General features: G+C 36.3%; 1 protein-coding gene across 6 annotated transcripts in view; it reads left to right on the top strand.

The window, feature by feature from the left end:
- Positions 1-26863, top strand: part of LOC126923460 (uncharacterized) — a 193333-nt gene that overhangs the window by 10552 nt on the left and 155918 nt on the right. The window contains exon 2 of one of the 6 annotated variants that reach the window (XM_050736931.1): positions 11340-11500. The exons of the other annotated variants lie outside the window; for them this stretch is intronic. The gene's annotated coding sequence lies outside the window, so the exon portion shown is untranslated. The remainder of the gene's footprint in view (positions 1-11339; positions 11501-26863) is intronic. 6 annotated transcript variants of the gene reach the window in all.

The following is a 26863-nucleotide window of genomic DNA, read 5'->3' as shown; positions in this document are numbered from 1 at the left end:
TTCTGCCTTATGCATTAACAGAGATTAATGTTGAAAAATTCAGAATAGAATATCTCCTCAAATATTCGTAGATACTAATTTTGAAAAATTTACAATAAAGTACTCCCTTAAATATTTATAGAGATTCATTTTTAATTTACAGTAGAACACTTCCCTAACATACTCACGGTGGGGTAGGGTACTCCCTTAAATATTTTCCAAACTTTACTTTAATTATTATCGCCCTTTTGTGATTTTTAATTATTTACAAGTACGGGAAGATATCTCGTTATCTCAGTGGCCACCTCTCGTTCTTTATTGTTTCCGTGTCACGGCCCATTGCTGTAAATTTTTCAATAGCCACCTGTCAGCGGAATATGAAACAGCCTGCCAAACAAAGAACGTCGTCACTACTGTTTGGCAATGTGCCAGAAGCTGGTTTTCTTATCTTTGGTTCTCTGTTGCCTTTGTAAAAACTGACCGAGAGCATCGAGTAGAAATGCGTCTACTACATATCATCGTTGCCACCACGCAGGTAAACGATGATCGAGTTTCCACGAAGATTTCTCTTCCGACTCCAGAGGAAATGGAATCTTCCGCTTCTATGGCTTTCGTGGATGATAGTATGGAAATGAAAAATATGAAAAATTACACGAGAACGTAATATCTCTGTCTGCATGCGTGGAATTGTCATAATGCAGTAATACTAGAGCTACTCATGATTAAAGCTTGTTCCAAAGAAGTTAAAATGAAAAAAATATACGAATAGATTAAATTCATATACTTTGAAGGAAAATTATTTAAACCTCTAAAAATGCAACGTTTTAAATCCATTAAATCACCGTGGACGATTAAATAAATTAAAGCGAGTGCTACAATAAGCAGCTTTCCCCTCTCCAACTCGAAATTAAATCACTTTATCAAATGCGCTATAAATTCGTAGTTAACTAATCCTCGTGGTAATAAACTTTTGCACTCTTCAATACGAGATCTATACCTTTCTTTCTCTTCCGGAAAATACAATTTAACCATTGCTTTCTTATTGGCCAAATTGTCATTGTCATTCGAACTATTCTGGTAGTTCTAGTGCTAATAAATGCAAAAGTTCTACGTCCTATGTTACTCGCGCCTTAACATAAATTGTATAATTGTATAATTCATCGATTCGTCGACCTATTTCCATCAATATATCAAATTATTTTATTATTATCTTATCGTGCAGGTTCCTGAAAATTCAACTGTTACTCTGTGTATCGGCGATTCTTTTGAATGACGAGTTTCCCGTATTGGGAGACAGTGGCATTAAATCGTTTTCCCATCTACAATACGATCAATTTTCGTCGAAAGGATCTCGGTTTAGATGTCGCGCAGTACGTAGTACTTGGGAAACATAGTGATCTCTCTTGAATTCGGTTAGGGGAGAAAAGCAAAGCGGCTTGTCGGAACTTCCCCAAAGCCTGGCCAAATAGATTCCAAAGTGGCTTTGATCGGTACTAAAACCTAAAAGGGGTATAGTTCTCATCGTTTTTCACTAGAAAAGATTATACTATTAACATGTTTATTGTTACAAGAATTTGATATATTTTGTGCTGGGAGCCACAATCAGTTCAAATACACCAAACTATAATATCTCATTTTTGTGAATTATACGAAACTTTTTGAAATTTCTTTACCACTACATGATGAGACACGGCTGTCGTGATTGTAATAGTAAAATTTGAAATCAATCTGAAAATCTACGTATATATAGTAATTGGACAGACAAGACATTTATCGGAAATATACGGTGGAAAATTAGTATACAGCATGAGTAATAGCCTTGAACGTACAATTAATGCTAAACATTTTCTCACTGTGTATTGTGGTTTATTAACTAAAGAGGAATTGTTTGCCCAAGTACTTTGATAATCTTTACGAAGTGTATGCTTCTTATAAATATCTTTTGATTTCTAGAAACACATTGAAACATTTTACACAGTCGTGTCTCGTTACGGTACTAATGAAATTTTGGAAATGCTTCATATAATCTGCACGTAGAAATTTTCTAGCATTTCTTCATGAAATTCATCTTACCTTAATGTTGTAGAAAATTGAGTAAAACGCAGCTCATCGAAGTCATCGGGGGTTAAAAGGCTCATCGATTGATTTTTCCTTAAAATCTCTAATAAAAGTCATAGCGATTGCCTCTAATTTGACGATAAAACTAGAACTATTCCTCCCCTGAAAGCAATCGGAAGACTTTGTTCGGGCGGTCGAAGGACAAGTTACCTAAAGTGGAACATGCTAAATTCGATGATCGTTTGGCTCAATAACGAGGAATTCTTGGTAAAGTAGGTTAGTTTAGAAAGCGCGGCCCCACTTGGAAATAAAGTGGATACTGATCGAACGCGAAAATTGAGGATAGTGGACTATGCATATGTGAGATAGAACAACGTGGCATTGCACAATGATACTTTATGCGGCGAATGTTCGTCTTAGCAGCTCAATTAGAATATTCTTTGAAATCTTACGAATGAAAATCTCAGTGATTTCTATTCATGGAAATGCTATTCAACGATTAACTGCCACCAGAAAGTTTATAACTCAGTTTGATGTCGTTCTGCCATGAACATACGATCGTCGTCATAGTTGTCCAAGTGTAACAGCGGTGAAATTGGTATATTAGCTTGGAAGTTTTGTCATTTAGAATCCATGAATTTCGCAGGTCGTAGTCAGGCGATTCAGATGTACCAATGTTTTAATCTTCGAAACATGATTCATAAGAAGTCGTATAGTACTGCTGGGTTTCTGCTATCGGGAATTTAACCAGTTAACTGTTGCGATTTGTTTGAAAATCTTGAAAAGCGTGTATCTAAAATGTGTCGCAATTTAAGCGACAATTTATTAATAAATTTTGTAAGCGATGACGAATATACTCGTCAAACGCAGAGTATGTGTTACTGTTCTAAAATGGGATTAAGTTGTAACGAAACGACTGTTTTATTTCTTAATTTTATTACTGACAGGGCTCGTTATAACACAAAATATTGCCATTTATTCGTGACGAGTATATTCGTCAGAAACAACAAACTGGTTAATCGATAAATTGTTCCATAGCAATGTTACGTGTTGTGCAGTTTTGGATGTCGTTCGATAGGAAAACTCATTTCTATATTGTTTTGCACGATCGTCGTTATGCAAGATAACTGCGATGAAATTGGCATTTGTATTAGGTTGAAAGTTTTGTCATTTGCAACTTTGTTTCGAGATTCTATGAATTTTATACATTGTGGGTAATTGAGATGGTAACCTTCGTAACACGATTCGCAAAAGGTCGAACAGTATCGCTGGATTTCTGCTATTAAAAATTTAATCGATAAATTGTTCTATAGTAGTTTCGTGTTATGCAGTCTTGGATGCCGTCAAATGGAAAAATTTAATTTAATATCGTTTACACAATCGTCGATAAAATTATCCAAGGCAATTGCGATGAAATTTATATTAAATCGATGATTTTGTCATTTACAACTTCATTTCGAGATAGCATAAATTTCATAAATTATAGGTAATTAAAATGAATATATGTTTTAATTGTCGGAACATAATTTCTGTAACTAATATCTATATCGGATAACTAATAATATATATTGGATATATGATTTGCTATTTAAAATTTAATCGATGAATCGTTCTATGGTAATTCTCACTGTTGTGTGAAATTGTAGATAGCAAATAGAACAATTTGTAATTTAAGTCAGCTTTCAAAATCTCTTTTAAATAATCAGCTTGATAATACTTTTTAACACGAAAGCCATTCAAAATTGAGAATCAAGCGGTCGAAGCACTAGAAGAATATTTCCATAACAAAAACGAAAAATTCAGCGAAGATTATAAGTAGACCGCAGATTTTTATGCAGCTTCATGTTTCTATCGACTTAAAACTAAAGAAATCGAACCTACACAAAGATCTATTTCTTCCATTAAATATTGTACCAAATATTTCCAAATATTTTTTATATTTCTACACCTCTAAATTTTCCATAATAATAAAAATCCGTGGTTTAACTATAAGTAACGAGAAAACATTATATCGAAGGCTAATTAACAGAAATTTCATTTCATACAATTTATTTCTTTCGAAAGAATAATGCCTTCCGACGAGCCAGCCAGTTATGTTCTCGATGAAAAAGAGCAAACTCCTCGTTTGTTCTCTGTTCATCGGCAATCTTCGATGTTCCACACGTAAAAAGGAAGGTCGCCTTCCCTTGTCCCCGTCGTTACACGGTTCTCATTAAGGTGTTGTTTCTTCAGGCGCTTTCCGCTCTTTTCAACTTAACTAAAAACCTTGGCGAACCCTTCGGGGCGGCTTATAGTGTCAAATGTTGCAATCGACGATTTTAACGAAGCCGACGGAAAATTAGCCGGGTTTCGACGTGGCTGGAACTATATGAAGGCGGGTCGCGACGAAGTAAGGCGTTTGGATCAAAGGTGAGAGGCGGAGTTTACCAGTTGGAAAGTCACGATGGCAATTTTTCACGGACGACGCGACGCGTCGCAAGCATCGCAGATCTGTTTGGACGTCCGATAGTTTGGGCTACAAAGCGGATAGGGGATCGGCTCGAAAGTTTGGGATTAATCCGCAGAGGAATATGTATCCGGTTTGCGACATTGGCTTCGATCCAACTTGCTGCGATAAAAACGAACGATTGTGCAACCTATCCTTCCGCTCCACCTTGTATCTCGCCTCGTGCTTTATATTCGTCCGTTTCTCTGATAAGAGACAACCAGGCCGTTGTCGTAAATAAAAGATGAAATCCTCCGGATACGAATGCGTGTTCCAACGTTATTTTTGCAAAAGGAATTGCTGCCGCTAGCGCGGTTTCCTCCTATCACCACGGTCGCCTTTACGCGTTTACTTTTACTACTGAAAGTAAGTAGTAAAGCCTGTGATTCAGACTGAGGAATTTTTTGTCTTTCTTGGTAATATCAATCCGTGATACTTTGAACCGAGATAAAGGTGTATACGAATGTATGTATACGTAGCTTTTATGAATGTATCGTGTGTGTTATGTAAAACATTTTGATATTTCCGATCCGATTATCCGGCGATTATATTTGTAGGTTTTGCAACGAATCTGAGATTGTACGTGGTTGTTCATATAGCAAAGATGCAAGGATATATTTTACCGACGTTACAAACGTATTTAAATGGTTAGGAGAATCGTCATGGTGTAAGTCGCTGCTATTTTCCATAAAACAGAGCGTTCTGTATTTATTGTTGTAAAATATTCATGATATTTTTCCGGATAATGAAATGATATTCTTAGGAGTTGAAACGCGTGATTGGAAATAAACTCTCAAAATCTTCACTTTCATAATTATGATTTTTAGACTGTCTATTATCCATTGCATCAGGAAACGTCGATATTCAGTGGAAGCATCTGTGGTACTTGTTACAAGCTTAAGGTAGCTGTTCATGCTGTATACTAATTTGTTTACTCGATTTTATTCGTATGATTGCAGCAAGTATGTTGTAATCTACATATATACAATTAATTGGTTTGGTTTGAAATTTGTCAAACACAATCATGAAATTCATGTCTCAATAGAGAAGTTTTCGTGCTCAAATACTTCGCGTATACACGTTTCGTAACTTGTATATACATTTTTGGATTTGAAATCTGTTCAACGTCGTAACAGCGTGTCCGAGTACAATGCCAATGAAATTTTAAAAAGGTTTCGCGTAACGCTCACAATGTCGTTGTGGATTTATCTGTAGCCGAGGTTTCCCTTACAATCTACAATCTGTTCGTAGACTCGTCTCGTGTGTAGCAGCGTTGCAGTCATTGATTAAAGAGCACCGGCTCTGTGTGACCAAGGACAGAGATCGATTTCACGAGTGTTTCACGATTCTCTTTTACTCTCTTCACCTTAGCACACGTTTCATGTGCACCTTCGATCCATAAAACTTTACGAGCCACCTAAAAATAGATAAAACGAGTTAACTGCGGGAAATGAAGCCGTCCGTGTCGCGTTTTGAATCGCGAGATACGATCACTCGTATAAGTTTAACGAGTCGCATTCGATATCGCCGCCACTAAAAACTTTTTCTCTCCTTCTGTCTTTCTCGTTATTTCCATACACGAGTTTCGCAACGACGATTTCCTACCGCGATTTCTAATAACGGCAGATGTTTCAAATCCGCGTCTCGTCGTATTTCACACGTCACAGCGACGCTTTTACAGCGCGGCACGCGTGTAATTTTGATTCATGGCATGTTAATGGAGAGGCGAAGAGGGTGAAAAGTGAAGTTTCTGAGATTGCTCGGCAGCTGCAGCCTGCTCGAACATACACGGCCATGCTGAATTCGTTGAACGCACGCTTTGCTTAACAGTGCCGAAAGGGGAGATGCAAGCAAATTGATCAGAAGAGTAACAAACACTATCTCGTTGCCCGAAACCGTTTGAACTTTCAAAAATTGTAATTTTCCAACGAAAATTACTCGCTTCCAAAAATTTCCCTTGCAAATGATAATAATTTATTTCACGAAACAATTTCGAAGCCGCGTTGCAATAGCAGTTTTTCCAATTTACTTTAGCGTTACGGATGGTGGAATTTACCTTTGAATTAGTAAATTGCAAGCTCGCCTTCCATATCCAGATTGTAAATGTTCGTGTAAATTTATACCTTTATGAACGAAGGTTTCTTTCATCTGGCAAATAAAATGTTAAACAATTTTGATAAAAGTTGCCTGCGATATTAAATAGGAGAATCTAAATAGAAATGTAAATTTAAGTGAAATATTTAAAAAATAATAAAATATTGAAATCTTTGTACCTTAAAATTTTCCATAAATTCATAAATATCTGCACTTGCATCTATTTATTTCGTCGATACGAACTGTATGTGATGCAAGGTTATCAGTGCTATTGTTATTTTTCTAGCACAGATAGAGCAGGTACACGTCATCGTTACAGCAAACTCGATTGATTAATAATTAATTAGCGCGCATATCTCTTTCCTGGGCTACCTTCGATTAAAATTCTTATTAACGAACTTGTTGAAAGCGCTTAACAAGAGCATATTGCGATCTATTTCGGTACTGCTTGGCACGCAACTTTAAGTCGCGAATTATGGATCTGTGTAACGTTTGTCGGCGAACTGCAAGGTAAAAATTTCTTCATTAAAGGCAAGATAAAACGTGACAAGATGCTAATTATAATATCGACCCCGCGTGCACTAATTCAATTAAGACGAATCGTAGAACAAAGCTTGGGATATCGCGTTTAATCTTGCTGATAGTTTCGTTCATAAATTTATTTGCGTGTAAAACGTCTCGTTAAAAAGTTTAATTAAAGTTTGATAGCGCGTCGAAAAAATATTTGTATAATGAGGAATTGTTTGGACTATCGTTTTCAGTGAAAACAACAGATGAGCTTCTATATAATTTTAATTAAACACGCTTGACATTGTTAATCTTTAGCATTTTCCTTCTACACCATAGTCTTTCGTTTTAATAAATATTTGTAGCTGTGTAGTTAAAGTTTCGTGTTAACAAGTACCGATTCACGTTTAATTAGCTCAAGTAAGAAATACCAATTTATGTTTAATTAGTTCGAGTAACAAGTGCCAGATTATGTTTGATTTTAGTGAAAGTAACTTCGATTTTGTTTGAAACTTCAAGTTATATCATACTCTTGTCGTCGAGTTAACAAAGTAGGATAAAAGTAATGGCAGATGAAGTTTTAGAATTATCCAAATTACAGGATAGCTAACGTAACTGGCCTCGGGCAGAATATCGTGGAAATCTTTTTCATAAAAATAGCAATTTGTCGTAGTAGTTTCTCATAGAAATTTTTATAGATTTACAGTTCGCATATTTTTCCTGGTTCAAATAATTTTTCTCTCGCGTTATACATTTTTCCATATCCTTTATTACATATGTGTATTTTATCATCTGTATAGATAGAGTGTGAAAATTTATCAAGTATATACTTGAGCGCGGCTAATTAGCCGTGGACTAATTAGCGAGGCCAAGTGGAAAAAAATAATCGGTGACATATTATTCTACGTGTGAAAATAAATGAACGTGGAATAAAATCTGTTCATAAAGCGCTTTGGTTTCGTGAAAAGAAAATTCGAAAATTTCTCATACGCGTGTTCCAAACTCATTATTAACTCAACGTGAACGAATTCAATTTTCTTGAAAATGCAGCCTCAAGTGGAAAAATTTCACTCTTCGTTTTCCACTTATTTTCACACGTGAAATAACCACCTTCTGATTGCTTATTCCTGTCTAGTCGCTAACCAGCCAAATTCACATATGGTAGAGCCTCCTTTATCCGAACTAATAGGCAGACCAAATTGTTCGGATAATAGAATTTTCGGATAATAGAACAATCGCTTTTCCCATATGAAATTTCATTTCTTCAAATACAAATTAACATTAATTGACAGATTCTTTCAATATTTACGGATCCCATATCTTTGTGCCTGCTATTATTTTTTTATTTATAACTATTATTAATTATGTCGTATTTTCTTTCGATAATTAGAACGCTTTCGTATTAAATTCTTATCATCGAAATTCACTCGATCGAATAAGAGAAGGAATACGCTGCATACAAACTGTAATAAAATATGTACATATTCTACAAACGTATCCTTTATGGAGAAATATAATATTCGGACAACAGAGCATTCGGATGATACGACATTCCGATATTAGGGTGTTAGGATAACGATGGGTGTTTGCATAAACAAGTGTTGTACTGTATATCAAAGAAATTTCCAAAGTCAGCTTCCTGGAGAACTAAACCTCGGATGACATAATTTTATTCTATATTTCTTTTTTTCACAAAGAATCACTTGCTACCCGCTTGACATATCATTCGGCCACACCCTGTGTCATATTTTTCGGTCATCTTATGAATTTCGTACTTCGTAAATTCTTAAATTTTATCCTCCAACGACGATACTTCACATTCATTAATCAGTTAGTTGTTTTTGACGAGTATACTCGTCATGCCTTTTAAATAGCAATTTAGTAATTGCAGTAATAAAATAAAATAACAAAACAGCCATATCATTACAACATAATTGTAACAGCCACGTGTACTCTGTGTTGGACGAGTATACTCGTCATCGTTTGCTTTTTGCGACACGTTGTAGACACAAGCTTTTCAAAGAGATCGCAATAGCTAACTGGTTAATAATACGAAGTCCGAACTACCGACATTTCTTTCCCTCTATGGTTACTTTTTATTTCTGTGTATTGGAACTTGCTCGCGAATCTTCGATCTAGACGATGAAATTTCTCAGGAACAAGCCGATGTCCGCCGGCCGTCTCGTATGGAATGTTACGGCGTATGTTGCCTCTTGCGGCCAGGAGCTCTGTCCTGCGAGGATTCCATTAATTTCGGTCGAGGTTACCGATGAGACTCGTCCTGAATAGTTTCCAGGAATCGCGACGTCCGAGGATGCGGTGCAATCTCCTGACAGAATTCGGCCTGCCACGCGAAATTCCCTGAATGATTTGCCACCGATTAATCAGACTCGCCGTGCAACGATTCGATTATTTAAGTAATTTGAGCCTCGCGTTGCTCCCTATCGCGTTCGCGTTTACGGATCGATCGATCAAAGCGGCGACGTTAATTGAGGTGCACGACCATCGCGTTTAACGCGAATGAATGGGGAAAAGGGCTCGTCAGATAGAATTGTGAATACATTATATGGCATAGGAAGTTTTAGGTACAGTTTCCTTTTAAATAAATAGCTTAAAGCGCTTTAAAGAATTAAAGAATTAATTATTAAACATTTTTATTATACATATAAAAGGGCGATAAATTTCATCTCGACAATGAGGATATATTTCGATTTCGAAAATATTTCAAGTCGCACGGTTTTTCTTTTTTATAAATAAGAGAGTTCAGTGATAATAGATATTCAGTAATAATTAATATAAAAGTATATTTAAATAATAGAAAATATACTGGATGATGATATTAATTTTGACTTTAACAATTTTATTTTTAAATGTTTTATTAGTTTCAATATCTATTTTGTTTACCATTGACAACTTTCGTCAAGCAAATATTAAATTTATAAAAAGGGTATATGAAAACCACGAAGAAAGAATACGATGATTGGTTGGCATAAAAATTGGTCAATTTGTCAGATATTTTTTAAGAGACTTACTTCTTCAGACCTGGCAGGTTTCCTTCATTTTCAATTACGTTATAAAACAATTCTTTCATTTAATCATGAAGCGACATTAAAATTCGAAGATCAAGAAAAATGGATTTAGCATATTTTTCTCCTTCGATTTTCATATACAACGAAAAGCTTATGTTAGTCGATGATTTAACGATTCTTAGGAAATTTGCCGGAGAACGATCTCAGCTACCTGACAGTTAATTAAGCCCTTCATTATTCCACAGATTGTGATAGCTCTTGTTTAAAATGGTTTTGTTTGAGACAAAAGACAGAGATTTAACGGGTGGTTGACTTTCTTAGACAATTATACTTCTTCGTTTCGTTCGACTCAATTATGGTTAAGCCGTGTTAGAGGTAACCGGATTTCAAACTTTATTCATTTTCACGCAAATTTGACTTTACGAAGCAAGAACGATCAGTGTCAGTTAATTCTCATGATCTGGCGGAATTTCCAGAGGTGAACAAAATTCGAAGGACTCGAAGTTCTCTGTCTTTTTACCTCCATTTGTTACGAATCCTCTTGTTGGGTCATTGGTAACTGGCTCGAGTTCGTAGAATATGGCAGATTCGCATTAGGCTGTTACATGTGAAACGTAATTTTTTAAAAGTCAAAGTTTAGTAATTTCCATATCGTTCGATACATTTTGCCGGGAAATAATTTGTTGATTTGTGAAAGTTATTAATTGTTGAATTAAAAAATTCTTAGAATGTCACCGATTCTTCTTTTGTATCTTCTTATGGAGTGATCAATTAGATAGAAGAGAGGACATCTTCAACTTTCTCCAAATGGTAAATTTATATTTTCAGTCGATATAAATTGAAACTGGTAGAGAAAAGTAATATCTCAAACACTGTTCTTTTTACTTTGTCATTTATTATTATTTATGCCATCTTCTTACAATAAATAAACTTATGGAAGTGAGTCATTCGTTTGTCGAGAATCGAACGTTAGTCGCGCGCGCGTAGTGAAATTGAAAAATTAACAAAAGCTACAAAAGTTAATCGGTTCGACTTCTGAATAATTCACGTGAGAAAATCGTTAGAATATTTGGACCATTCAAAATTTCTTGACACTGAATATTCTCGATCTATAGAAAATATTAAACTAAATTTTTATATCTAAAATCGGAAGTTATATTTTGTCAAGAAGGAAGTTCATTTTCCAGTCGATTCTTGCAACAACAACTTTGCAAGTTAAGAAGATTCTGCTGGAAATTTATCGGAAGGAGTTTGAGTGTCGCGAACGGCAGGAAATGTGCTGATACGAAAGGCCAGAACATCGCCGGTCGCCTCGAATCTCCAACTTTCCAGATTATCATAATACCACGTATGTATTTTTCACGATCAGCCTAATGTTTCTATTTGATTCTTTCAGAAGTGCGAAGCTCGCGCGTAAGATGTGTAACACCATGACAAGTAAATCCTCGTAAATCAATCCTCTGTTTGCACCAGTTCCTCGCTGTTAATCCTCGGCTCCAAAAGCCGGAAACGAAGCCACGGTAACGTCACTATGATGAATGTTGACCAAACTTCTCCAAATCTACACCTTTATTTGGCTCACGGATTCCATCACGAAAAGGCAATTAAATCACTAGAAAGGACTGGCGGTTTGCTCGAGAGAATCCTCTTTTCTAGGGTCTTCCATTTCGAGAAAGTACCGCCATTCAAAGGAAACTTGGAGTTTGCACATTTTCAAATGTCTCAATTGCAGCTCGTCTGTAAGTTCAGTTTGTTTTAGCATCCACTTTCGTCGTTATACGAAGATCCTTTCTGTCTTTTTATTAGTTATTCGTTCATGATCTTGGAAACTTATGTCAATGTCGGTAATAGGATTTCGTTACAGTCGACTTTTAAATGCTACACGTGAAACATCTCAATTGTAGTTCTTCCATAAGTTCAGTCTGTTTTAGAATACCATTTTATCGTTATGCGGAGGTTCTGTTCCTTCGTTTGCATTGGCAAGCTAATCGTTTATCTCCAACTTGAGAATTAACTTTAGTGATAATTTCGTCATAATTAATTTTCAAATGTTAGATTTGAAACATCTGAATTACAGTTTTTCTAAATCGATCTACGAGCTTAGTTCCGAATATTTTACGTCTATTTCTATTTTATACCAAAATACTTCTCTTCCTGTTTTATATTAGTAAGTTACTCGTTTACGATCTTCTAAAATCTATGCAACCTGTACCGTTAGTTTTATCGTATCTTGTTCTTAAATATTAAATTGGAAAAGTCTCTATCGCAGTTGTTACACAGGGTCGAATTATTTTAGACTTTTATCGTGACAAGTAAATTCTTGATGTTCCATGCTAGCGAATCATTCGTTTACGATGTTGAAGATTTATCACAAATAGCTTTCAAATATTCTTCGTGAATTTTCCAGAGGAATACTCATTACTTACATAATTTTTTTCATGAGAAAAAGAAAGAAACGTAGCTTTGCTATATTAAAAAATCTTAATATCTGGCGAATATCAGAAAACTGCAATCTCATGGTTCTCCCAGTCGCTTTCTTTAGAATCGTTATTCTTCATTAAGCGTCTTCCTCGTGTGCTTTATAGCTTCACGAGGTTCACTTGCACGAGTCGGCAGTTCGCAAATTTACATACACCATAGCTCACAAGTATCCAGCTGCTTTCTTTGATTTGCAGTCGCGATGAATAAATGCTATTAAATGTGTCTTGATTAAATTGCAAATTTATTACTAAAATCAATATTTGTCAGTTTCTTCCTAATCGATAAATTGTAAATTGATATTGTAGAAATTAAATTATACAATACCAGTTAATAGCGTATAATAATTAATTGGACGATCAGTTTACCTGTCGAGATTTAGATATCGCTGCTTGAATTAATCACGTTGCTCTTTCGATTATTTAGTCTAATTTAGAAGTTTTCTTATCTTCGCGTTAAATGTAGCTCCGATATAGAGAACTTTTCAAGCAGATAATAAAACAGTCCTATAGCGTTTATAGTGCCATTTTCGTTCTTCCATATTACCTTTATCCCATCGTCATAATTTTATCGGAGAGTAACAAAAAATAACACAAGCACGGACGTCTATTTACAATAATGTAATAAAATAGTAAAGTCGATAATAATACGATCAAAGGACAAAAAATTACGAGAAATTTAAACATGCGAGAACATTCAAAATACGAAAAATGAGATTTAATATTTAAAGCCCGTTTTAATATTTAAACGAATGAAGCAAACTTTTATTCAGATTTTCTTCCCGTACTGTGATCTGTAAATAATTCTTTTTAATTGCTTGCATAAAAATATGAATTTGCATAAAGACCCACGCGATCTACATTAATATGAAAAAATAAGAAATAAGAATTAGCCTTTCGAATATCTTCTACAATCAATGGAAAGCTCGTACCGTTTTTCCGACCAAACTGAGGGTCGTGTTTTCTCCTTTATACGCATATTGTTCGCAATTACCGTATGCAACATTCCTTTCGATCATTTTTCCCCTATCGCTGTAATAACTTCGTTATTAACCATCGTCGTGGAATTGCTTAATCTTCCGAGAGAAGGAGACGTTTCAATTCGTTTCTCCAGTCTTCCAGAGAAGACAAGTTCTTATCGTTGGAGTAGTTTCGTAACGAGCGGAATAAATGGTAGTCCGAGCGTGCAATATCGGGTGAATATGGCAGATGCGGTAGAACGTCCCAACCAAGTTGCACCAATTTTTGTCGTGTAACGACTGGCACGTGTGGTCTTTCGTTGCCTTGTTGGTGAACCACGTTTGAACTCGTGCCAGGCCAACGAGGGGCAAGTACTTTCGAAAACGCTTGTTTTACGCTCTACAGTTGGTTGTTAATTAATCAACAGTACCAGGTTAGAACAATTAAATTGAGCGTGAGGGGCCATTGTTTAAACTGAGTTCCATTTGGCTGCAAAAGAACGGGACGAACTTTCTGCCCAACCAAATATAACACATCGAATCGTTGTTCTTAGACCGGATTTTTACAGCTCATTAACCTGCTACATCAAGTCCTTTATCATCCGCAGCGTTGAAATATTAACGCCATTCTCTTAAACGGGCAAATGTAACTGGAAATGTCGGTCGAGCACGCAATAAACTATTAAATATGAAGCGGCTAGATGTATCGGACCGGATCGATAGGAAATACCTAGTCGTCGGGTGGAAAAGCGATTCAGGAAATGCTTATTATTCACCCTGCTTCGGGTCTCGTTTTTAGCTTCGTGTCAACGTCCCGACGTTTTATTTTCGCTCGACATATCGCCGGGCAAAATTGCACGCCAAAGAAAACAGTCGGCAGACTCACGTGTATTTTTAACGAGACCGAATAACGAGGGACGTAGACAGTCTGTTTGAAAAGTAACGAGATTACCGATAATTAATTTAAACACCGATCGGTTAGATTGTGAATTTTGATGCGTTTCTGGGAAAATGGTGCAACAGAGGATGTACGTAATATGCAAAAATACAGTGGCGCGATAAAAAGAAGTTCATAAAATAAGGAGTATAAAAAGACAGCGTGATTTTACAAAACGAGTTTATGTTTAATAACAACGACGAATAAATATAATATAAATATGTGCAACACGGAGAAATGACTGTTATTAGTACGGTAAAAAATTGTTAGTACAAAAGTTGGCAAAATTCGCAGCGTATCAATATTTCATGTTCTCTTATCTGTATGTAAAATACTCGAAACAGTGAACTTATTAGAATATTTAGCAGATAAAAGAAATTCTTGCTCGGTTTGCATTTCTGTAGTACAGTGGTTAGGAAAATATGAATTTGCATAAAAATATCCAGGCTGTATTAATTATATTTGTAGAAACATTGTTCGTTTTATTCCTCAAAAATAGATGCAATCCTAGGAACGATTAGCTAATAAAGGAGTAGAAATTCAACAAATTGTGAAATTAGATAGGGTTGTTCGTGGTCAGGCACATGAGTAGATGTGATTAGTTCTATTACTGTTATATCCTCTTAAAATAAATTAGTTACAACGTTGGCAAATGCTCAAATAAATACCAGTAAATGAACAGAGTTGTGAAAATTTGCCTTTCGAGTCGTTCCGAGTATTTTTATTATCTACATGTATGCTTGCGATGTCTTTGCTGCGATTTTTTTATTGGGGCGTTCGAGCCTCGAAAATGGACAGTAATTACAGAAAACCGTAATCAGATAAACATAGCGAATGAGCGAGCATTGGTATTCGCTTTTCGGCCAAATATTCACGTACACAATCGTGCCAGGATGAGCAAATGCATTACCATGCAACAGAAGCCAGCTGTGCTAAGATATTATCAACCTAATCGTTATCACTTGTATGGTATATACGTCCATGAAATATCAGCATTTGTACGTGCAAACAAATTGTACGTTCAAAAACGATAAGAAAATGTTGGTATCCGAATATGTGGAAAAATAAGTCTGAGAAGGACGATAAAAATTGACACATACCGTTTGCACGATTTAAAAATTATAAATTAGAAAAAATATAAATAAAATTATACAAATTTAAAAAAATATATATGTCACTATTTTTCGGACAAGCTGTACAGTCAGATTTCAAAGATGAGAAAGCGTTGACGGAAAGTTAACTCGTAGTACGCACGAGTGCTCGCTGAAGAGATATGCAAAGAGAATTCACTGAAGAGAAATGTAAAGAGAATTCGTTTAAGAGGATTCATGCAAATTCCTTGAGCTTCTACGATGTGTAGAGACACATAAGAATATAGAGAAGTATCGCGACGAGTGAAATTTGTGAAATGTTAAGCTAATTTGCCGCGTGTTGCGTGGGTGCATTGTTCTTTTCTAATTCAACGTGTTCATCGTCCCTCGGTTCCATCGAAATAATCGTTCCTCTTCATAGACAATGACGAGCTTCAACGTCGTTATCGTTCTGGAAGTAGAAGTTATAAATTGTTTTGCTACCGACCGATCGTCGTTATTGCGGAAAATGTTTTACTGGCATTACCCGCGTCCTGACTTAGTGTCCTTTTATATCTTCATATTCTCTCATGAAGCTCGGCGAATATTCTCCTCGCCACGGTCACTGGCGAAGTTCATTTTGACACCGTACATCGCAAAATAGCGGCGATTTGAGACGAACGATTTAGTAGACTGGGAAAGTCTCCAGACTTGAGGTTGCAGCTTACGGCAGCTTACATCGCAAATCTCTGAAGCGCGTTAAAAAAAGAATCGATAGAACAGGAGAGAAAATGGGATAGACGTAGGAAATTTTATATTATTCATATATTGGTCTACAGTTATGTTGGAATTATTAAAAGTATTAACCATATTGTTGAAATATTGGTCAATATTATTCGATAATTATCCAGGGGCAAGAAATAAAGAAACGAACAGGACAAATGTGGAAAATTAATTGTATTATTAAAATATTGATTCATATTATTCGTAAAATTTTCACAAGTTTTTAGGAAGACTTTTAAGGATAAGCGTAAAAAATTGTATATTGTCAATACGTACGTTGACATAAATCACTGGTTCCCTCTGTGATATCGAAATTGTTAATAGATTTAATTAAAATTCCTGAGAGTTTCAATATTTTCAATAAGCGAGCGAGGAAAAAGGAAAAATAAACAGAACATTTGTAGAAATTTTTATGTTATCGCTATATTGACTGTTGTAGGTCACATGCATATGCAAGTATGTTTACGTAATGCCAGAATTATTAATGATATTAATTACACCTTCTGTTATCAGTGTCACATGCATACGACGCTTTATAATTAATTTACAAAACATAGTTTGGTTTTAATCTATCATAATTTTAATGTACCTTTCAATATACATATTTAATATATTATAATGCGAGCGTTTTAATATACATGAAATTTTCAACACCGTCAATGCTGTACATGAACATTTTTATTTTTAATGAGACAAGTATGTTAATAATACAATGCATCATGTTGGAATGAGCGACGGCATTCCGATTCTGCGCCAATCAACATGTAAATTAGTAACTGATAATTACATTTCTCTAGTTTTGGCGAAAAGATTAGATTATACGATGCTTTACTCGTGAATAATGTTGATAAATTTCTATAGAAAATAATTCAATTCTCAAAACATAAAATTCTCTGTTTCATACAATACCCAACACACGTATCTTCTATGTAATAACATCCACGCATTTTCCCTCTTCTATTTCACTGAATTTTTTCCTCGTATGAAACAAGTTATACAAACACACATCCTCTGAAAATATTTGATCATGTTCAAAATTCTAGATGATCATACGTGACTCCCCGCATCTCTAACACTCGACACTTAGTTTCTGATGTTCCAAATGTTCTACATTCAAATATTTCAAATGTTCCAAGGGGATTATATTACAAATGGAAAATATTCCAAATGGAAAGAATTCGAAAATTTCATGGCCCTCTACGAGGATTATTAACGTTTTGAAACTTTCAAAACTTTTATTTTTTCATCAACTATTAGTTCATTAATTTCTGGCTGAACTCATTACAGTTTTCTCTTTTAGTATTACAGGAGTGTTACTATTACAATAAATGTTCCTGTCAAAAATCGTAATTGCTCTTTAGTTCGCTGTAAACATATTGCAAATATCGCAAAATTTCCTGTCTCTACACGATGACCATTAACATTTCTAAAACTCGTGCTTTAACCAAGCGTTCGATGAATAATTCTACACGAACTCGCTTCTTATAACCTGCTGTTATCATAATTGATCTTCCTATCACAAATTGCAATTGCTCTTTATTTCGTCGTAAGCGCCGAAACACGTGTTATTACGTTCACCCACGTTTCAAGTAGAAATTGTTCAGGTCGTGTTTTCCTCGAAACGCTAAGCACCGAGAAGCTAATACCTTTTTCCTCTGACTCCTTGACACAATGACAGAGAAACTGTTTCCGCAGGGAAGTTGCACGAGCTCGACGCGTTTCCACGACTCCGTAACGAATATGTTGTATCTGAAAGCACTCTGCGCTTCAAAGTGGCTACGAAAATGCCGGAGTCAACAGATCTTCCTGTTCTCGTATTGAAACAGCAACGTTGAACGTCAGCTGGTTCCTCCCGGCGAAAGTAAATTCCTTCTTTTCTTTGCAAGCGATCGAATTTACCTGTGGGATTGACTTTTTAACGATCTGTTTGTTCGGGTTTTCGTGAAAAAATAATGAGATTCAGCGATTGTAGGTTTCTTTTGAATTCAAGTCTCTTCTTTTTATTTTTATTGCTATTCAATTTATTGCTATCCACGATCTTTGATTACTTATTCAGCTTCCACATTTCATAAAAGAGTCACGTTCAAATTTAATACAGCCATAATCAACCAAATTTATTCCTACGCAATAATCCACGAACTAATAATGTCTGTGAACTGGCAAGTTACAAATTACAGATTATGGACATCCATTGTATACGTTCTTCATTTAGGAACAGGATAATCAGTAAACTTGCAATTTGTAGAATCTATTTACGGAACTTCCTTTATTCTATTACAAATATGTCGGTGTTGTACAAAAGAATTTCTAGTAGACTTGTGTAAAATTCCGCTGATTATATTAGCTGAATTATAGAAAATACCCAGATACGTATTTTCCTTTTGTTGAATCTTGGAATTAGGTACACGTTCTCTTGGAGATTTCCAACATTCTGGTGGTCACGAATACGAGTACGCGATACGCGAAACTATTCATCGCAATATTTGGAAGATGAAACAATCCATTTTTCTTTGCTTACGTTAACGAAAGTATGAGTTTACGTAAACGTTGGCGATCTAGTCATAAAATTTCTTACGGCCTCTGTATCTTACGGAACTTCGTTGCATTTATCGTCTATACATCTTTCAACTGTGTCACATAAATTCGTTTTAATCACCACGTAGCATCAAAGCTATAAAACCAGCAAAGATAAATTTATCGTATTTCATCGGAAATTTCATCGTTTATAAAAATAAAAACGAAGAAACATTGGTAACAAGAAAAGTTAGAAACTTTTCATCCAGTTGTAAGGGGAGGCTTCGCGGAGAAAAATAGAAAAGATAAGAAAGATTGCTCTTTCGAGAACGGTGGCAAATAATTTTTGTCGTCCTCGCCTCCCTCGACAGGCAACAATTAAATTGCACCCAACTGATATAAACGTTTTTCGACCGAGAACTGGTGCAGCAAAGTGCATCCATTATTGAAAAGTGATGCCAGCTGAATGCAATGGTTGCATGAACATCGTAAAGTTTGCTGCGATCAAAGGATCGATAGACACCACGCCTATTCTCTCGGTACACAATAGGAAAGGTCATGGTTTATCTCGGCCACGCTAATTAGCGAACCGAACATTTGCTTATGTTACAGCCGATCGTTTCGAACGATAATTCAACAACTTTCCTGCTAAGCCTAAAACTTCGCCAGAATTTCGTTCGGCACGAGATCTTTCCACGAAACAGTTTGCAACAGAAACTTTGCCCATTGGTTCAGCTCTTTTTCAAGGAAAATTACCGCGATAGCTAAATTAGGTATTTCGTTGGTTCCGAGAACCAGGCCTCGGAATTCGCCATATATCGAGATATATATTCCATATTCTCCATTTTAATCCATTTTAATTCCTCGAACTGTTACATCGGCTAGAAAGCGTATTTTCACACGCTCTTAGGTTCGTTAGCTTTCGTCACGCTGTACCTTTCATTTTCGTAGCGTGAAATTTTCGTAATCGTACTTTTTCGACCGCGGATTATTCGTGCGTATTCATATCTTTGAAAAAGTTGGAAATTTCTGTAGAAAATTCTGTTCTACCTGCAAGATATTATAGAAAAAAAAGCATTGCACGCTGTGGACATTTCATATATTTTTTCTCATATCACGAGCAGTCTGTGCGATGTTCTACTTTCGAACTTCCTACAAATACGTAAAAATCAGCACTCTAGTCGTTTCATTAAATGATACGAAGTTTGTTATGGTCGAATCTAATTAACCAGTAGGCAAATGCAATAATAAATGCGAATGGTGTACGAATACTTTCTCCAGCCTTTCTACATGTCAAACACGAGGATCCACGTTTTTCAGAATCGTGATCTTTTATAATTTATTATTATCCTTTTACCTTACGACATTCAAACACCTACGCTTACTCAACTTTTGCAAACATACTTAGAATATCTTGTCCTTGATTTTCGTATTTACTCCCGTTGACCGTTATTGAGGAGAATCCACTCCTATGTCTCTTACGTCCTACGCGAGACACACCGTGAAAAATTGCGCTTGTTAATACGCCTTCGAGCGAGGAGGAAAGTGCGAGCGTAAAACTTTAACGCGAGAAGCGGAACTGCGTTGGAAACCTTTCACGGTGGTATTACTTCGAAAACGGTGGATTAATAAGAGCTTAAAAAGAAGTTCTCCTTGAGGGCTTGTGGTGAAACGACCAGCTCTCTCTCCCTCTCTCTCTCTCTCTCTCTCTCTCTCTCTCTCTCTCTCTCTCTCTCTCTCACGCTCTCTACTCGCAAAGTGAAAGAGGGAATTTCAAAGGCTTTAGCAGTCAGAAATTAAGTAAGAAACGCGGTATTATTTGTACACTGCGATGAAATATTAGTTCTCCGAATATTTCCACCTCTGTACACTCTTCTATATTTAATAGGACGCTCATTCTGTCAACTCGATTTCAATTAATTTCTTGCCCTTCTTTGGCAATCCAGCGGCTTGTTTTCCTCAATGAATCAATCAATTTATCGTATCGAGGCTGGTGCACAAGCAAAATCCTGATGTATATAAATTTCCTGCCGGAGTTTGGGCTCATCGACATGCAAAATTGGACCGCGCACGCGAGTTAATTACAGTTACGCGACACAAGGCGTCGTTATCGTTTGGTATTTTACAGGGAAATGGATCTAATAGCGTATCCTCTCGCCGTTCGAAACTGATAATTTTCTTGGAAATTCACCGCGACTGTTTCAAAAGAGGGTACGTATTATCCAGCAGATGATCGTGCCTCGTAAACTAATTTTCAGGCGCGGCTTAACTCGATTAATCCCACGGAGAAAAAATATTGCAGACAGACATGGCAAAAATACAGAGGAAATTTAATCATCCTCAGGCAAATTAAAGATAACGAACTGATAAAGTTGTTGAGCAAGATATACGAAACATACCGTTTGCTTGCATTTGATTCATTAAATATTGCGCGCCTTTATCGTGGAATTCTTGCTCGTTATTAATTCATTGCTCATTGCAGCGGTTTCTAAATTAAAGAACATATATTTCAAAATATTTCCTCCCCTCCCCCCCCTCTCTCTCTGTATAAATTTGTAATTATTAATATTTTAAAGCAGCCGAGCGTAATTGGAGCAAAAAAGTAGAAGCAAGTCGTTTAGCGGATAAAGAGAAGATGGTTGTTAGGTGCTCAAGTTGCGATAAAACGAGACACGGAGCTGCATGAATAAAGATTTAAGGGATCAAAGTTGGAATGTTAGTTTAGGACGGATATTCGATGAAGTTGAAGAGTTATACGTTGGTATATGTAGATGTTCATATAACCGGCGAGAATCAAAGTATATTGCGCGAGGTAAATGAACGAGGCTCGCGATTCCACAAATTCGTATGCAGTGGCCGATCTGTTTCCAGCGTCGACAGACTTTTTCGCGTTTTAAAGAGCAAACAGCGGATTGCAAATACTTTGAATCTACTGCCGGAAGCGTTTTTCCATTTTAATCTCGCGCGGCTATGTCGTGTTGTTTCGAGCTTTATTTTCGTCGGTATTTATCATTGCCATGGATTTCGAGAGAGAAAATAATTTCTGCCCCGAAAAAAGGAGGATCGTTCGATCCAATAAAATTAACGAAGGACAAAGACGGTTCATCGCTAATTTTAGAATTCTTGCGCACCAGTCGAGTTATGTGGACGCGATGCACGGTATTGGGTCACATTAATCACTGTTCTTTTATCGATCGGCAGCTCGATAAAATTCATCTTCGATGCCTCGATCGACTTTCCTCTCGACTGAACTGCAAAGAATTCCAGGACGAGGCTCGAAGCAAGAATTAACCGAGTATTAAAGCGACGTAAGCGAAAAGTCGAGAAGTTTGAGTTAATCCTGTTCATCAACCGTGGAAAGCGTTATCCGTTTAATCTCTTAGCGAATAAAGTTGTAATTTTACTTTCTGTCGGTATGTCGCCACAGCTTTGAAAAATATGCTAAACTTTTTACGACACTTGCAGGAAATTTATTAAACGTCATATCTAGTCATATTAAAATACGATAATACGATAGAAAAATAGGAAAGATAGCAAAAATTAATAACGGAGAGCAACTCAGTAAACAAGAGTGATTCACAGTTTCGTACGACGCTCAGTTTTACTCGTTTCGCATAAATCGAGTAAATATTTCTGGGATATGTTTGATCAGATCTTTGCCAAGATCTTGTGTGCTCTTCTATGCTTCTTTCATATTCTATAGTTTTAAGTATCTTGGTCTTTTCACACATTTCTAATACACGACACTCGATCACTTGTTATAAATATCGTAAATTTCTGTTTGAGTAAAAGAAAAATCTAACTGAAAATGTTACAACAACTGTGTTAACATCAGAATTACTCGAGTGGATAAACCGATCAGTTTATAAGTTTTCATAGAAAAATTCATAAAATTCATCTTCGATGCCTCGACTTTGCTATACTACGTTTCTGTATATTTGAGTGATTTTTGTTCACACGTACAGATAAAACTTTGTTTCTTCCTTTCCATTGTATATATTTGTTTTCCTTCGCATTTTTTGGTTTGATTTCTTTCGATAGAAATGTCATACTTCACTCGTCAATGGCTTGAACGTTATCGTTTCCAAGAATTTCACTTGCAGAAACTGTTCGATGATCTACTTGCACGGTAATTAATGTCATATAAATTATTATCATGATGCCGTTCGCTGCCATAAATCTCAATTGCGCCTTATTCCATCGCCACATAAGCTATAACATACACGTTATTACGTTCATCTGCAGCCGAAGTGCGGATTATCCGGGTCATGTTTCCTCGAAAGCTAAGCAATTTCGAGAAGCGATAGCTTTTTACTTCGTCTTCTTGATGCAACCGATAGAAATAACGTTTCCTAAAACCAAAAAGAGACTGCACGCTCCAGCGCACGTAACACGTGAAAAATGTAATTTCATTGCATTACGATACATTGCACATAACACGTCCAATATGTAATTTCATTGTATTGCGATACGTTGCACAATAACACATCCAAAATATAGTTTTACAGCATTACGATACATCGCACGTAACACAGAATGAAATATAGTTTCGTAAATAGAGTGCAGGCATCTATGAAAATTTATATCGTTATGAATACAATAATAAAAAAGGTAGAATCTAAAGAGAAATTGATTTTACGTACTAAATACAACAAGCAAACCTAATAAGATTTTTACTTCCATAGGAAGTTTAGAGTCGCGAGGACGCATAGGATGCACGCGATTTGCGAAACTATGTAACATATGCAGAGTAGAGTGCTTGTTATGATATCTAATAAACGAAACAAATCGCTATTTGATTACGCATATCGATAAAAATCCGCAGCCTAATCATAACAAATATTACATTTTCTATGTTCCATATATACTTTCGCGTGTTATGTGCATTCCGCGCATATTTGAACCTGCAAGTTTGATGAAAAATTCATAAAAATCATTTCCGTAAAAGAAAAAATGAAAAACACCAATTATCAATTTAATTCGCACATGGAATTCAATTTCGAGCAATTTAACGCACACTAAAGGCGAACGCGCGTTTCAGTAAAGCCACGTTTCCTTTGATTTCGTATTCGAAAGTTCGCAGCAATTTGTAGCAGTTTGATCGAAGCTCGATAATAACTGGAACGAGCTGGCCTGATCGAGGTCAATCACTCCTCCTACCTTTTACGTTTCTTTTCACATGGGTGGGAAGTTTCGTTTCTAGCAATAGTTGGAATTAGTTACAATTTACACGAAGGCTATCTGCTGGAACAGCTTGCACAAAGCGAGAGCTTCGTTACGCTGCAACTTGTACTATTCGTCGGATACTAATTAATAAAGGAGACAAGTCCAAGTTGTTCCGTTGTTACGGACGTCCGTAACTCTTCGTTTCCAACGTCATCGGCTTCCACTTTAACTAATATTTAATACTGTACATCTCTCTCATAATGTCGACGATTGCGTAAAATATTGCTCGTTTCCTGCTTTATACGATTTGCACGATATTTCTTTCGTCGTACACTGTAATATTTGCATATCCTTTGAACATTCTTCGTAATCTCTAATATTCGTAATTGGTCAAGGCTGCCGTTCGTCCTAGAAGAATAAAAGAATATTGCGAAACTTCTTCAAGATCGATCTCCGTTTCTTTGAACTATGTAAATACCAATTATTCGAGTGTTCGGGCTTAAAGCGGTTCAGAGATATCCACGGTTCTACGGGTCTTCGAGTTTCTTTCAAGGATTCGTCTTATGAAGGGTAATCTCACCTTTCGTCGAACAGATCAGGGTTACGGGACTTTTTCAACAAAGAACACTAGTAAAAACTTGAATTCTATAACTGAGCTCTCGAACGACATTCGTCGTAATCGAAACTTTCTACCGCGATACGTGCAGCTGCGAACAAATTTCTCTCAACTTCTTTAATATGCCAGCGTTTCGAACAACGTTCCAGATTTTTCGCATAAACGTTGCACGCACGGGACGAAAATTTTCAGCGTGGGCGTTGTTTAATTTGATCAAGGTATTTAGATTTTCGTCAGCATTTTGGCTGATGTTTGGTCAAGTTCGACAGCCTCGATTACGATTCTTTCAAAAATGCGTGGATTTTGTTCACACGTTTCTGTTCCAGTGTAGCGCACAGCGTAAATAAAATCGCCAGTTCTCTTCAAGGCAAACGAAACGATAATTAAATATACCGGACGAATCGGTGGCGATCTAAAGATCGATGATTCGAACGAGCGCTGATTTTACCAAGCGAAAGAAAATCTTTTTTTTCTATCGGGAATTAGTTTTTGGAAAAAAGATTCGTTCGTTTACTCTGCTTGAATAAACCAGTTATATTTGTCGATGGAAAATATCCCGCACGTTCAGAGCAATACGTGTGTGTGTGCGTGTGTTTCGATACAGAAATTACTCTGCCTCCTTTCTTTTCCGGTTATTAATTTTCATCTTCCTGGAAATTTGACGTTTTGGGTTAGATCTTTTTGTAATTTTCCAATATTTGCGAGCGATATATGTTGTCAAATGGAAGGAAAAAGGAAAAGAAAGTTTGGATCAGAACGATGGTGATTAAAATTCCTTAGCTTCCTACGTACCAAAAAAATATGAACTGTAAAAGGAATATTGCGTGTTCCGATGCAAATATTATTTTACATGGTTTCGATATTCACGTTCCTGGAAATTCATCAACAACGAATAAAGTTTCCTCTGGAAATGTTCGCGGAGGAGAATGGATAATGTTAAATAGAACAACGATGGTACGGAACGATGGTAATTAACATATCTTTCTTTTTCGTCGATCTTATTGATCTCTGAAGCGTACCTTCTTCGTCTTCGTAATGTAGTACACGTTTAACCGTACGTGTTAGTTGCGCCACGCTAACTTACTTCTCTCGGCTGTGTCGTTCAATTTACTGTTGCAACCCATACGATACTGTTGAACTAACACAGAACTTTGCTGCACATTGTGCATCCTTTGTGAGTAGAAACTAATGGAAATCAAGTGGAGGAGAAGTCTCTCAAACGTTGTAATCAGGTACCGAAAATTTCACCAGGGATTTTTAACTGTTTAGCATTGTACATCGTTTTTGGAAGCTTCTGTGTGCGGAATGTGAGAGTTGCGTGACTCAACACATCCGCAACCTGAGTCGTTTTCGCGGCGAGTGATGAAATTTCACTCGTGAAATCTACGAAGCGAATTTCCATTTGTCCTGAAAAATCTGTAAAAAAAATGTTGCTTGTACAACGTGTAATAGAGGCTTCAGAAATTATCGGAGAGATTTTGCAGATTTTTTGAAAGCGAAAGAATTGCGAGAAAGATATGGAAAATAAACAAAGAATTAATCAACGACGACTTTGCCATTGCCGATTAATCTGTGAAAGTCAATTTTATCGTAATTGTCTCTCAAATCGTAAAATTACTCTGTAACTTCGTTAGCGTGTATTAATCTTATTTTAATCAGAAAGTCAATATTATCGTAATTCTGTGATTAGATTGTTTCACGAATTTTATAAAATCTTGGAATAAAACGATTGTTATATTCGACGTGGCGTTTTCTGTCCATACGTTGTCCCTTTAAGAAAACCAGGCACGTCAGCCTCGTCGTGTTTGCAAATAGGATTTTTCAGGAATAAAACAAGCTGTCTGACCGGCTGGTCAGTTGCGTGTCGTATAGTCGGATGCATAATGCACTGGATGGCGGGCAGAAGTAACGCGACTGCTAATTCCACTCTAAGAAAATGAATTTTTCATTGCTCTATCAGCCTTCGGACGATCAATGATCATCGTTGTTTACAATCGGCTTTTTCTTTCTCGTTTATTAATTAATTAGAAAATGGGGCCGATTATAGAAAATGGGAAATCGAAGGTTGACGTTCCACCCAAAAATAAATGGGACAGATAAGAGACAGAGAAGGAGGAAAGAAATGCATTCGAGAAACAATTCGTGGAAATTACATGTTGCGGAACATGCAAAATTGAAATGACCGACGA

The sequence above is a fragment of the Bombus affinis genome, chromosome 13, assembly GCF_024516045.1.
Source record: "Bombus affinis isolate iyBomAffi1 chromosome 13, iyBomAffi1.2, whole genome shotgun sequence".
Taxonomy (NCBI): domain Eukaryota; kingdom Metazoa; phylum Arthropoda; class Insecta; order Hymenoptera; family Apidae; genus Bombus; species Bombus affinis.
This window is presented reverse-complemented; position numbering and strand designations above follow the sequence as displayed.